We start from the raw sequence: 14,110 nt of genomic DNA, 5'->3' as shown, positions 1-14,110 counted from the left end.
CCCGCCCCCCACGACTTCGGCCAATCAACGTCCGGGAGCCGCCCCCGCGCGCCCCTCGCCCTGCCTGCCGGCGCGGGGGGAGGGGTGGCCGGGCGGGGGGCGCTGCTGAGGCCGCTGCTGAGGCCGCTGGGGCGCCTGCCGAGCGGGCCAATCCGGGCGCCGGCTGCCGCCTCCCGGCCCCGCTAACTGGGGCCGGCTTCGGGTGACCTCGGCGGGGCGCGGCCTGAGGGACGGCCGGCACTCGTTGGCACCTGCCGGGGCCGCTCGGGTCGGCCGGGGTCTGGGCCCTCAGGGTCAGAGGGCCGGGGAGAATGTGGAACGCAGCGGCGTTCACTGTCCTGGGGATTGGGGGAAGGGAGGGGTTGCCGCCGGGGTTGGTGCTTTCGCCCCCGCGCGGCCCCGCGGGCTGCGGGAGAATCTGACAACCTTTCTTGCAAAGGGGCTGCGCGCTGTAAGGGGGCCACGGACTCCAGGAGTCCTGTACCACAAAGCACGCCGGGGTGTCCATCTTCTGTCCCTGAGACAGGAGATGGATGGCTGGATGAATTAGAAAAACCTTATCCCAAGTTCATTAAAGACTCTAACAAAGATTCACCTGTAAGTGAAACGGAGCTCTGGGTGGCACCAAACCCAGCGCACGGGTGTGCCACTGCGCGCGCTAGCGCTCTCCGAGGCGTGGGGCTTAAAGCCTCCGGTATAGGCCCGGGGTTACCTGGCAGCTGTCTGCGGTATGTGGGCTGAAGACGGAAAACTCTTCCAGAATCCACAGCTCTCTCGCCCTGACTCCCAGTTGCGTTTCTACCACGTAGAAGCCACTAGGTTTTACCCTCTTCCATCTCTTGGCTTCCAGCAGTCTCAGGAAACCAGTACATATAGTGGTTTAGCCAGCCTGCAAAGATGGTTTCTTAACGTTAACATCCGATTCGTTTCCTTTTTATTTTAACTTTTATTTAATAGCTGCTCTGGTCATGGCAGATATCAGAGACCTCTGCAGGGTCGTTTTACTCTGTCACATGTATTAGTTTTTTGTATTTTCTCATTCTGCTTTTTAAAAATTGTTCTTTTAAGACCAGTGGAAAGGAAGTCTTGCATGTGGCTAACCTGAGTCAAGGAGGAAAGCAGTTTGCTATAATCTCTTGCTGAAAAGGAGTCATCTTAAAACATGTCCGCACAGATATTTGTGCAAATCAAAATGCCTTCCTAAGGAACTTTAAGGAGCTGTCCAAATTTTGAGACACTGAGGATTCCCTTGCTTGAAGCCAGCCAGCCAAGCCATTGGCTGGACTTTGTAGGGTTTTTTTTTTTTTTTTTTTTTTTTGACGAAGGGGGGAGAAGTATGTGTCAGGTGACCAGCATATTTTTATGTTTTCAGAACAGTTTATTTCTCTGTGTGCACTGAAGGAAGGATTTTCTACAGACACACTGTTTTGGCACCCAGCCCTTGCCTTTGTTTGGACTACCACATTTATGCAAAGGACTCTCAAATCATGCTCCAGAAATGAATTTTCTTCTCTCTTTTTAAAAAATGTTTATTTGGGGCGCCTGGGTGGCGCAGTCGGTTAAGCGTCCGACTTCAGCCAGGTCACGATCTCGCGGTCCGTGAGTTCGAGCCCCGCGTCGGGCTCTGGGCTGATGGCTCAGAGCCTGGAGCCTGTTTCCGATTCTGTGTCTCCCTCTCTCTCTGCCCCTCCCCCGTTCATGCTCTGTCTCTCTCTGTCCCAAAAATAAATAAAAACTTTGAAAAAAAAAATTTAAAAAAATAAAAAATAAAAAATGTTTATTTATTTATTTTGAGGGACAGAGTGCGCACAGGAGGAAGCAGAGAGAGAGAGAACCCTGAGTCTGTTGTGGGGCTCCATCTCACCAACCAGGAGATCATGGCCTGAGTGGAAATCAAGGGTCAGACCCTTAACTGACTGAGCCACCCAGGTGCCCCAGAAATGAATTTTCAATTAACCTGCTTTATATCTCCACCTGAATATCCTGCAGGCCTACCAACACAACATGTCCAAAACCAAACTCACGGCTGCATTCCTCAAGGCTACTCATCCTTCTGAATCCCCTACTTCTGTTACCAACATTACTGTCCATCCAGTCACCTCTGTTTGAAGCCTCAGAATGACCTTTGGTTCTTCCTTCTCTAGTGTCTCCTCTCATCTGATCAATTGCCAACTCCCACAGACACTCCTTTCGCAATATTTATCACATCCGCCCCCCCTCCCCAACCCATCCATTCCCACCGCTACCATTCTGGCTCGGTTCTTATTTCCTCACTTCTTATCTTGACTATGAAAATGTTCTCCGAATCAGTCTTTCCGCCTCCAATGCTCTTCTTGTTCCAGCCATCCTATATTTTGCCTTACCCCAGACCAATCCTCCTAATGAATAGTATACATGTTAGGATTAGGTTCAGCTTCCATCCAGCAAGAAAAAAAAGGAGAAATGTCCTCTCCCTTTAAGAACATTTCCTAAAAGTTGTTCACACTAGGTGCTTTACATTTCCTTAACCAGAATTTAGTACATGACCTCACCTAGCTGCAAGAGAAGTTAAGAAATGTAATATTTATTTTGCACGGGCATATCCCCAGCTAAAAACTGGTGCTCCTAATGAATAAACCACAAGGGTGAAAGGTATAGCATAGGGAATATAGAATGGTATGGTAATAGGTTGTACGGTGACAAATGGTAGTTGCACTTGTGGGGAGCACAGCACAAGGTATAGCCTTGTCAAATCCCTGTGTTGTGCACTTGAAGCTAATGGGACACTGTGCATCAACTATACTTCCATAAATACATTTCTTTTAGGAATTAGTGCTTCTGTGACTAAAGAAGCAAGAAAGAAGCAAGAAAGGAGAGCTCCTTCATGCCACTTCTTGTTCAACAGCTTGCAGCGGGGCCCATTGAATTAAGAATACGCTAGGGGCGCCTGGGTGGCTCAGTCGGTTAAGCATCCGACTTCGGCTCAGGTCATGATCTCGCGGTCCATGAGTTCGAGCCCCGCGTCGGGCTCTGTGCTGACAGCTCAGAGCCTGGAGCCCGTTTCCGATTCTGTGTCTCCCTCTCTCTCTGCCCCTCCCCTGTTCATGTGCTGTCTCTCTCTGTCTCAAAAATAAATAAACGTTAAAAAAAAATTAAGAATACGCTCTTCATCCTGGCATTCAAGACCTACCACCATCTGGCCTTGGCTTACTCACCATGTATGCATGCTACAAAAACAGGACTGTGTGCTTCTCCCACATTTTCTTGCCTCTCCACGCAGTCCCAGTTAACCTCGCTCCCAAAGCCTTTCGTAATCCCCCTCGCTCCAGCTGTGCTTGCTGCACACAGCTGTGTGTACCCCAGAGGTGTGTTAATAGTTAACCCTCGGCTGGGAGTGAGGAACTCCCTGCCCTGCTGGCACTTTCATTGGACATAAGCGTGGTGTGGTGTTGGCGGTGCCTTATGCCATGCCTAATGTCTGAACTAGCAAAACCTCCCTTTAAGTAGGAGCTGGTGTCTCGGGGGCTTCTTCCAGGCACTGGCTGCTCCATAGCTGCTCTGCCTACATGGGAGGCAAACCAAGAAATAGGATATCTGCTCTCAGCCTCCCCAACAGTTGGTATGGGGTTTAACTTTCTGTTTTCTTTTTCTCTCCTTTCTTCCCCCTTAATTCTTCTTCTTCCATTCTACCATTACATTTCTTCCATCTTTTCATAATTTTTTTTTTCAACGTTTATGTATTTTTGGGACAGAGAGAGACAGAGCATGAACGGGGGAGGGGCAGAGAGAGAGGGAGACACAGAATCGGAAACAGGCTCCAGGCTCTGAGCCATCAGCCCAGAGCCTGACGCGGGGCTCGAACTCACGGACCGCGAGATCGTGACCTGGCTGAAGTCGGACGCTTAACCGACTGCGCCACCCAGGCGCCCCTCATCTTTTCATAATTTTACGTGCCTCCTCCTTGTCAGTGTGTAGTACAAAAAATTGTTGACTCCTGTATTAAGACACCTTCCCCTACAAAACTTAATGTGTTTTCTCTGGATTCTGGATATGTAAGTATCAAATTACAAAATACCTTAAAAGTGGTCCAGTCTGATACCACCATCACCACCACCACCATCATCTGATGTTTGAAACTCTCAATAGGTTGGAGTATTGTGCAGCAAGAATTTCCTCCTTCCTCCCACTTGGATGGGAGTATATTTACTCACCTTTTAGATTTTGACCTTGACCAGGGCGCCTGGGTGGCGCAGTCGGTTGAGCGTCCAGCTTCAGCCAGGTCATGATCTCACGGTCCGTGAGTTCGAGCCCCGCGTCGGGCTCTGGGCTGATGGCTCGGAGCCTGGAGCCTGTTTCCGATTCTGTGTCTCCCTCTCTCTCTGCCCCTCCCCCGTTCGTGCTCTGTCTCTCTCTGTCCCAAAAATAAATAAACGCTAAAAAAAAAAAAAAAAAAATTAGATTTTGACCTTGACCATGTGACCTACTTGGCCAATGAAATAAGTGGCTGTGACTCAAGCAGAGGCAGCAAAATGTTTTACGGAGTTGCACTTGGACTCCTGCTTACGTGTGACTCGGCATGCCCCAGGTAGATATTGTCCTGTCGGCCTGGTATCAGAACAAAGATGAGAAATGTGTCTGAATCCGGCCTGCAGCTGCAAACCCATCTGCTTTGCTGCCTAAAGAAGACATCCCAGGCAACCCACGGACCTATAAGTGAGAAAAATAAATGCTGTTGTTGAAACTTACTGAGTCTTGGAGTCACGTGTTATGCTTTATCATTGTGGCAATAGTTGAATAATATAAACCCTCTCTTCTACATCTGTTCCAGTTATCTATTTTTATGTAACAAACCACTCCAAAACATAGTGGCATAAAATTACAACCATTTTCTTATGCTCATGATTTCGTAGGCCAGAAATTCAGACTAGATCTTTGGCTGGAATAGCTCAACCAAGGCCATATTGCTGTGGCCTCACTTCTGGCTATCTGCTGGGATCCTTGCTTCTTTTCCACATTACATCTACTGAAGCTGGAATGTCTAAGATAGATCTTTCAGTCACACCACTGGTGTCTGTGCTAGTGTGGCTGGAATAACTGGGCTGGCTGAGCATCTGTCTCTCTGTCTCTCGGTGTGGCTAGCTTGGGCTTCCTTACAACATAGCGATCTCAGTGTAGTCAGACTTCTCGTAGTGGTTGACTTCCCTCAGAGGGAGTGTTCTAAGAAATCTAGGTTAGAAGCTGCAAGACTTCTTCTGACCTAGCCTCGAAAGTTCCACAATATCACTTCTTTCACACGTTGGTGGCCAAGAAAGTCACTAAGGCCAGTCCTGATTCAAGGGAAGAGAGTTAGGCTCCACCTCTAAAAGGGGGAGAAGCAAAAAATTTGCTGCCATCTTTGATCCACAGTAACGTCCTTAAAGCTCAAATGTGCATGCATTCTAGAACAGTGCTGCACACATATGTCACTATTCCCAAAAATGCCTTCACTCTGATGTCTCTTTGGACACCTCTGTTAGAAAGTTTTGGGGATCATTTAGTCATGTTCTTAAAACCATGACTGCATTGTTCATCATCCATCGTGAAGAATTTGTTTCCCTCACGAAAGCAATGCTATGGATTTTTTACTTATGAAGTGCTAAGAATGGTGTTTTTCCTACATTGTCAAAGTGACTGTTTTTCACTTCCAATATACTTATGTATTGGTTGATGGTTTGTATTATACACACTTGCAAGCTTCTGCTAGTAAAGAGATAATCTCAGTTCGAATTTCACATCAGATGCCAGTTCAGTATTTCCACATTATTTCACTTGAATGATCATGGCATCACTGGAATCACACAGCGGGAATTATTTTCTGCCACAAATGGACTGAAAAAGGAAAATGGTATCCCTCACAGGCAAATTTGGATTCTAGAGTACCTCTGTACCTTTACTGAGAGATACTAGTTAGTTTAGCAATTAGAGCTAATAATTCTATTTAAAAAGTTAAACTCTAGTCTAATTCTTTCCATGTCAGCAAAACACAGCTTTGTAGAAAATGCAATGTGATTTTTTTAAAAAAAGAATATTTGCCTTTGAAATAGATTAGATTACTGAACAAACAAACCAAGCAAGGTGAAAATCCAAAATAATGAATAAGGTACTTTCCTTCCGTGGTGGACACCTTAGTGTGCCATGGCATTGTGGAGTCAAAGTACTGGTGACCTTGTAATCTGTAGTCCTTCCTCAAGGCTCCCTCAATATCATCTCTAGCCACAAAAAAGAAGGAAAAGAAAAAAGGGGGTCGTAAAAATGCCCCTAGAACCAAAAGTTCAGGTTCAGACTCAGATAAACACAGTGAGTCAACACTAAAAGGGAATTTGGTCAGAGTGGGAGTAAAAGGTAGGATGAAACAGAAATAATGTTTCTATGGTTTTAGAGAAAAACTAAAGCTATGTAAACTCACATGTTCTTCTTAAACAGAACAGTGAAATAAAAGCATCAGAAGAAATGAGTTACAAGATGGGAATATAAATTACTTGGGTGTCTGTGTTTTGTGGACAAAAGTTCTAAGGGTAGAGATTTAAAAAAATTTTTTTTAATGTTCATTTATTTTTTATTTTTGAGAGAGAGACAGAGCACGAGCAGAGGAGGGACAGAGAGAGAGGGAGATACAGAATCCAAAGCAGGCTCCAGGCTCTGAGCTGTCAGCACAGAGCCTGATGCGGGGCTTGAACTCACAAACCGTGAGGTCATGACCTGAGCTGAAGTCGGCTGCTTAACCAACTGAGCCACCCAGGTGCCCCTCTAAGGGTAGAGATTTATTTATTAAAAAAAAAAAATTTTTTTTTAACGTTTATTTATTTTTGAGACAGAGAGAGACAGAGCATGAATGGGGGAGGGACAGAGAGAGAGGGAGACACAGAATCGGAAGCAGGCTCCAGGCTCTGAGCCATCAGCCCAGAGCCTGACGTGGGGCTCGAACTCACGGACCGCGAGATCGTGACCTGAGCTGAAGTCGGACACTTAACCGACTGAGCCACCCAGGCGCCCCTAAGGGTAGAGATTTAATTCAATAATACCACTGGATGTTTACTGAGTGGCTTACTGAATATAAATCACTCTGTAAGGTCCATAGAGTGAAATACAAAAAAAAAAAAAGGAGTGTAGGTTACTTGGGGACCTGATCAAAATGCATATTCCTGAGCCTGGAGGATGGCCTAGGAACCTACATTTCAACAAGCCACTCCTCTTCTCCTGCATTACCCCACCCCACTATTCAATAAAAAAGTATTTACGAGGTACTGAATTAACGGAGTTTAGAATGAAAGAGAAATTCAAGAAAAAGTCTAGGACTAGGCTTTCGAAGCCTATAAACCAAGTCCTTCTTACTGAGTAGGGATCTTCCTTGACTTACAGGGTTACATCCCAAAATTGAAAATATCATAAGTTGAAATGCATTTAAAATACCAAAATTATAGCCCATCATAACTTAGCTTAGCCTACCTTAAGTGTATTCAGAACATTTGCATTAACCTACAGCTGAGCAAAATCACCTATCCATGTCATTGATTGAATACTGTACTGGCACACAAAATGGAATGATTGCATAGGTGCAGAATGGTTGTTAAGTGTATTGGCTGTTGACCCTCTTGATTGTGTGGTTGACTGGGAGCTGGGGCTGCCACTGCCCCAGCGTCGTGAGAGAGGATCTTACTGCATATCGCTAGCCCAGGAAAAGATCCAAATTTAAAATTTGAAGTACTATTTCAACTGAATGCATATCAATTTCACACTATGGTAAAGTAAAAAAAATAGTAAGTTGAACTGTCATAAGCCACGCCACCTGTCCAACGCTAAGAGAAGCAGGTGGGATTAGAGGGTAGGGTAGGAAATGGATATTAATTAGAATGGGTTATGGTTCTCCCAAGAACTTATTAAGCCAGGCCCTATAATTCTGAGGTCTGTTTGGGAAACAGTGGTGGACTTTTGAAAAGATAACTAACCGTACAAGTAGAACTCCATGGTGCCCAAACTTGACTCTCATCAGAATCATCTAGAAACAGTTTAGAAAGGATAGATTCCAGGGCTCCAACCCTGAAACTTCTATTTTTGTAGCACTGGGGTAGGACGAATGCATCTATATATGTTCTTATTCTTCCAGTTAACAGATTAATCCGATATAACAACCAAATCCAATGGAATCTGAAATAAAAGCAAAGCAAAGCATACTTTTGAGACCATTGGGGAAATTTCACGTATGTTAAACCTAATGCTGAGTTTCTTAAATGCGGCAACAATGTTCTGGATAGTAGGACGATGGCCTCATTCTTGGGAGAGCGAGGAGAAGTATGTAGGGATGGTGTCATGGTGTCTGCACAGCCCTCTCGGGTGGCTCGGCAAAGAGCGAGTGTGTATACATATACAGAGGGCAAAGCAGTGAGGGAGGCAAGCCGTTAATGGCTGATAAAACTAGGTGAGGAGTGTATGGATGTTAACTGTTTTGCCCTTGAGACCTTATCTTCCGGCTAACAGGTTTTCAAGATTATAAAACATTAATTATTTTTATAAGAGGGCATAAATGACGGGGGACAGGAAGTGCATGGGGTAGGAGAGCTCCATTCTTGATTTTGTTGCACAAGGGATTTGAGTACCATTACTGGAAGGGATGGGCTACAAAAGCTTGAAGCAGTGAGAGAGAGGTCACTGTGGGATACAGCTGAGATTCTCCACTCATCTCCTTCTAGGACACACATGACAAATGATGCTTCTACTCAGCGCCCACAGCTAGGGGTGAACCTAGGCTTAGATGTAATTCCTGGCTCCTGACCTGTCACACGACAGATTTTCCTCCCACTTAAGAAAGAATGTTGGCCTGCAAGTAAGTGATGTTATCACATGGATAACCTTGAGTTCTTTCAAATTTATTTTTTTAATTTTTTTATAAAGTTATGTATTTATTTTGAGAGAGAGAACACGTGCACGAGAGCAGGAGAGGAGCAGAGAGAGAAAATCCCAGGCAGGCTCCACGCTGTCAGCACAGAGCCCAACACGGGCTCAAACTCACAAACTGTGAGATCATGACCTCAGCTGAAATCAAGAGTCAGAGGCTCAACCAACTGAGCCACCCAGGCACCCCTCATTCAAATGTATTTTAAAAATAATAATGCCCAGACTTCTCTATTTTTGTGTGGAAGGGGTTTGAAAATTCAACCAGTCACTATAATGCACAAAGAAAATGTAGATTATTTGCTGTCTGTAGCTGATCTAATCTTTGTCATGGGCAGTCACAGCACTAGGTCACCAAGGGGAGGAGAAGATGACTTTAACTTGACAGTGAATGTAATGGAAGTTTTTCTCCAGTTTAAATAGCTTCATGTGGATAACTCAGAGTCTGTTGGTAAGTACTCAGCATTTCAGACTTCCTCTCTATCAAGTTACTCTGCAATGATGTGGTTACAGAAAATTGTAAGAGAGGTTACACTTTTTTATAAACTGAGAAAGAGTGGTGTTTTACTAATAGGGAACATGCATGGACATGGTGGTAGATTATGAAAATAGCCCCATTCTTCACCTCTTCCTGTATCCTGACTTTTTGTTATCTTACTTTTCAGGGTCCTCTAACTCAGTCTGGGCTCAGCTGTATGGTTTTCTTTAGCCAATTGGTATAGCTGACCCAAGGCAAGCAGAAGTTTGAAATAGGCTTACACATGAGGCTTTCCTCTTGTGCCTGTGTGAGCACTATCACATGCCTACTGGGAGATATGAGACACGTGGAGCACAGCTGAGTCCTCAGTCATCATGGCAGAGGTCATCCTAGATCAACTACCAGACAGACTTCTCCAGCCAGTCAGCTGAGCTGTCTAGTCACCTGACCCCCGCCACTCAGAAATGAGAGCGATAAACACCACCGTTGTGTGCCATGGAGGTTTTGTGGTTCAGTGTTAGTCCAGATCCTCTAAGAAGCAGATGCCAAGGTGGAATAAAATGTACAAGGATTTTATTCAGGAAATACCAATGGGAGAGAAAATAGAGAGGCAACTGTGAGCTAGGACAGCTGTCAGAAGGCCACGCAAGTCTGACCCAAATGAAGGAAAGAGGGAAGGAAAGTTGGGTAGAAATGTCTGCCATGCAGTCTAAAGAAAGTTCAACAAGGCTATGGGGAAGCTCAGTCAAAGTCAACTGTCAGAGGAGTCTCGAGCCTCCCAGGAACAGGTCTGCCTTAGTATCCCCACTACATGCAGCCATTGGCTGGGAGAAACCCATGGGAAGCATGGCCTTGGCACAAAATTGGCAGTGGGTTTCAGAGTACACTAATTGGCCAACCAGACTCATAAGTCTGCAAGGTGTTTTTTTCATGGCTGCCAAAGCTACATAGCATTATCGTGGTGAGATTTAACAGAAGCATCAAGAATCTACTTACATGTAGAAGACCAGCTCTTAACATGGCTGATATTGCTTCCTGGGGGGAATTTTGGAAACGAATGGGGGCACTTTTCGGCTGTCATCATGACTGAGGCAGTGCTACTGACATTTAGTGGGCACTGGCCAAAGATGCTTGATGTCCTGTAAATCCCTGGACCATTCTGCACAACAAACCATCCTGTGTCCTTCATGAAGTTTCAATGTCCTGTTTGATATCCACAAAGGGAATAATCTGTTTAAAATGATCTGAGCCAAGAACCTAACTCTGTTTTAGACAGAAGCATCAATTTTTTTTTTTTTTTGCCCAACACAAATATGCACTGTGTCTATGATTACAGTTATTGTGGACCTTGAAGAATGATTACTCCGTTTCAAACGTTACTAAATGTATGTGACCCATATTAGGAAATCATGCCACCAAGCAACAGTACTTGCAGTACTTGAATTGCCAAAATGATGTCCCGAGACAGTCTACATTGATGTGCAATGTGCAAACATTTAGTTATTTCATTACATACCCTGTGGGATCATTCCCAGGTATGTATTTACAATAAAATATATATTATTCCATTACATTGATTTTCCTGAAATTATGTGATAGGTAAGCTATATTATTTTTAAACTTCATTTTTGGATGAATGAACGTGCTATGTCTGACAGGGTTAAGAACCACTCCTGTAGAATGGGGGGTCAAAAAGCCATATATGGATTACAAAAGTAAAGGGAATAGTACACCCGTGGTCATAGCAGTGTTATTCACAACAGCCAAAAAGGTAGAAGCAACCCAAGTATGTGTTGACAGATGAATGAATAAACAAAAGGTGGAGTATGTACACATATATATAACAGAATATTAAAAGGCCTCCAGGGGTGCCTGGCTGGCTCAGTTGGAAGAGCATGTGACGCTTGACCTCTGGGTCATGAGTTTGAGCCCCACAATGGGTGTAGAGATAACTTAAAAATAAAATCTTTAAAAAAAAAAGGGGAAGGAAATTCTGACGCACGCTACAGCACAGAGGAGCCTTGAAGATATTATGCTAAGTGAAATAAGCCCAGTCACAAAAGGACAAATATTGTATGACTCTACCAATACCAGTTACCTAGAGTAAGCAAATTCATAGAGGGGAAGTAGAATGGTGGTTGCCATTGGCTGAGGAGAAGGGGAAAAAGGGGGATTGTGAGTTATTGTTTAATGGATACAGAGCTTAAGTTTTGCTTAAAAACTTAAGAAAAGAGTTCTGGAGATGAGTTGCACTACAATATGAATATATGCTTAACACTACTAAACTTAACAACGATTAAGATGGTAAATTTTATATTATGTCTATTTTACCGCAACGAAAGAGAGAGAAAGGGAATGTAATTCCAGCCCGGGTCAGACTCTGAGAAAAATAGAAACGGATACTAGTGTGTAATAGTGGCCATTGATGTTCGATGGATATTTAAATACATAGTGTCATATAGATGCGTATACGTATATATTTGATGTCATATTACAAGTGATGAGAGATATGACACGTGGAGAACTGGTAAGTCAAAAAATATTTTGCCCCAAGACAAGATTTAAAAAAATATTAACTGGAAGAAGCGGGAGTTTAATTGGAAAGTCCTGGCGACCTCACGCCCTTCTTGCTGTTTATCCGGCTGTTGCCACCCACTCCCGGCCCACCCTTCCCTGCTCCGGGATGTTGGGGCTGAGCCACACTTCCCACATTTCCCACATTCCCTTGCCAGCCAGCTTCCTGCGGTTCCGGGAGGCACTGGTGGGGCAGAAGAAGGGGGAGGAGGGCTTCTTCCCTGCTCCTACCTCCTGTTGGGAGATGACTGACAGCAGCAGACAGCTCCAGCTTCTAGCTTCTTTCCGCAGCCCCACCTGCGCTCCCCAGGCTCGCACAGCCCCTCCGAGGGGCCAGCGCCTGCCAGCTACGTCTTCCCCAGACGCGAAGCTCCCACGGAGCCGCGCCCCTCCTGGAGGACCAAGCGCGCACCTGCAGAGAGAGGTCCAGGCGTCAGCTCTGCGGAGCCCTGCTCTGAAGCCTTGGTTTCTAGAAATACCACCTCTTCCCATTTGCTCCCCAGCCCGGTGGTAGCTGCTAGGTTATTAATCTCTGGTTTACCTGAGCATTCTTGTTTTCCCTTTCACTACCGGCCCCCCAACCACCCGCCCCCAGCTTCCTAACACCTTTGTAATCAACTACCTATATTATATTTCATCTGGTGGAAATTCCTCGTGTGATTTCCTTTTTTAAAAAAAAAATTTAATATTTATTTATTTTGAGAGAGAGAGAGCGAGAGAGAGAGCGCGTGAGCACAAGTGGGGGAGGTGGAGAGAAAGAGTCCCAAGCGGGCTGGGTGCTGCCAGTGTGGAGCCCCCCGCGGGGCTCGAACCCACGAACCTTGAGATCATGACCTGAGCTGAAATAGATTTGGACCCAGGCGTCCCTCAGCCTCCCCCTCCCCCTCCTCCTCCTTTCCCCCCTCCCCCTCCTCCTCCTTTCCCCCCTCCCCCTCCTCCTCCTTTTCCCCCTCCCCCCTCCTCCTCCTCTTCTTCTGACGTTTTATTTATTTCTGAGAGAGAGCACAAGCATGAGTGAGGGAGGGGCAGAGAGAGAGAGATGGAGACAGTATCTGAAGCAGGCTCTGTGCTGACAGCAGAGAGCCCAATGCGGGGCTCGAACTCACAAACTGTGAGATCGTGACCTGAGCCGATGTCATATGCTTAACCGAAGGAGCCACCCAGTCACCCCTCTGTAGTGTGATTTCTGCTTTTCTGCCTGGATCCTGCTTGATGGAAACTTTGAAAGATATACCACATCTATCTGTCAGTAAAGTGATCTGATAGTGATGCTGCCTCCCCTTGTGTTCCTAGGAACAATCTGGTGTGGATCCCCATAGCAGCAAGATTTTGGTCTCTAATATTTTCTACTGAAAGGAACCAGGTTCATTGGAGAGTAGCTGACAGAGAGTAGGCTTCTGTTTGGAGCAGAAAGCAGAAATGGGTTAGAAAGTCTCACTGTTGTGAAGAAGCAAAAATGCTTGCAGAGATTTCTGGGACTCCCATTGGCCAAATTGTAACAACTTGAGCACTGGGGAAAAAAATCTGTGCAAAACAAGAGTACATAATGATACTCAAAGGAAAAAAGTGAAATATAGTACATTCAAGGACAAAGCAATTAAGAGTTTCAAATAGTGTTTGCAGAAAATGCTCTGTATGCTAATGCAAACCATACACACATCAGAGTCAGATTTAGTTAGCACCTAGGCACCACCAGTAAAATCCAGGAAGTAGCAATTCAGCTTAGTCCAAAACAATACTTGCTTGGGACAAGATCACCCTGGAAAGAGAGCTTTGACCCTGTGTTTCAGTCCCAAATCATAATTCATGTATTTTATAATTCAACCAATTATTTCAGTAAGTATTTATCAAGTGGCTATTATTGTAGGCACTATTCCAGGCATCTGGGATGTAGCCGTGAAGGAAAAAAACAAAACAAAACAAAACAAAACAAAACAAAACAAAACAATACAAAAACATCTGTCCTCATGAAGCTTACATTTTAGCTAGGAGACATCAGTATGCAAAATGCTAATAAAGAAAGAGGCTAGGGGCCCCTGGGTGGCTCAGCCGGTTAAGCATCCGACTTCGGCTCAGGTCATGATCTCACAGTTTGTGAGTTCAAGCCCCACATTGGGCTCTGTGCTGACAGCTCAGAGCCTGGAGCCTGCT

This window comes from Leopardus geoffroyi, chromosome A3 (assembly GCF_018350155.1).
Source record: "Leopardus geoffroyi isolate Oge1 chromosome A3, O.geoffroyi_Oge1_pat1.0, whole genome shotgun sequence".
NCBI lineage: Eukaryota > Metazoa > Chordata > Mammalia > Carnivora > Felidae > Leopardus > Leopardus geoffroyi.
The sequence above is the reverse complement of the archived record's forward strand: the minus strand, read 5'-3'. Positions refer to the sequence as shown.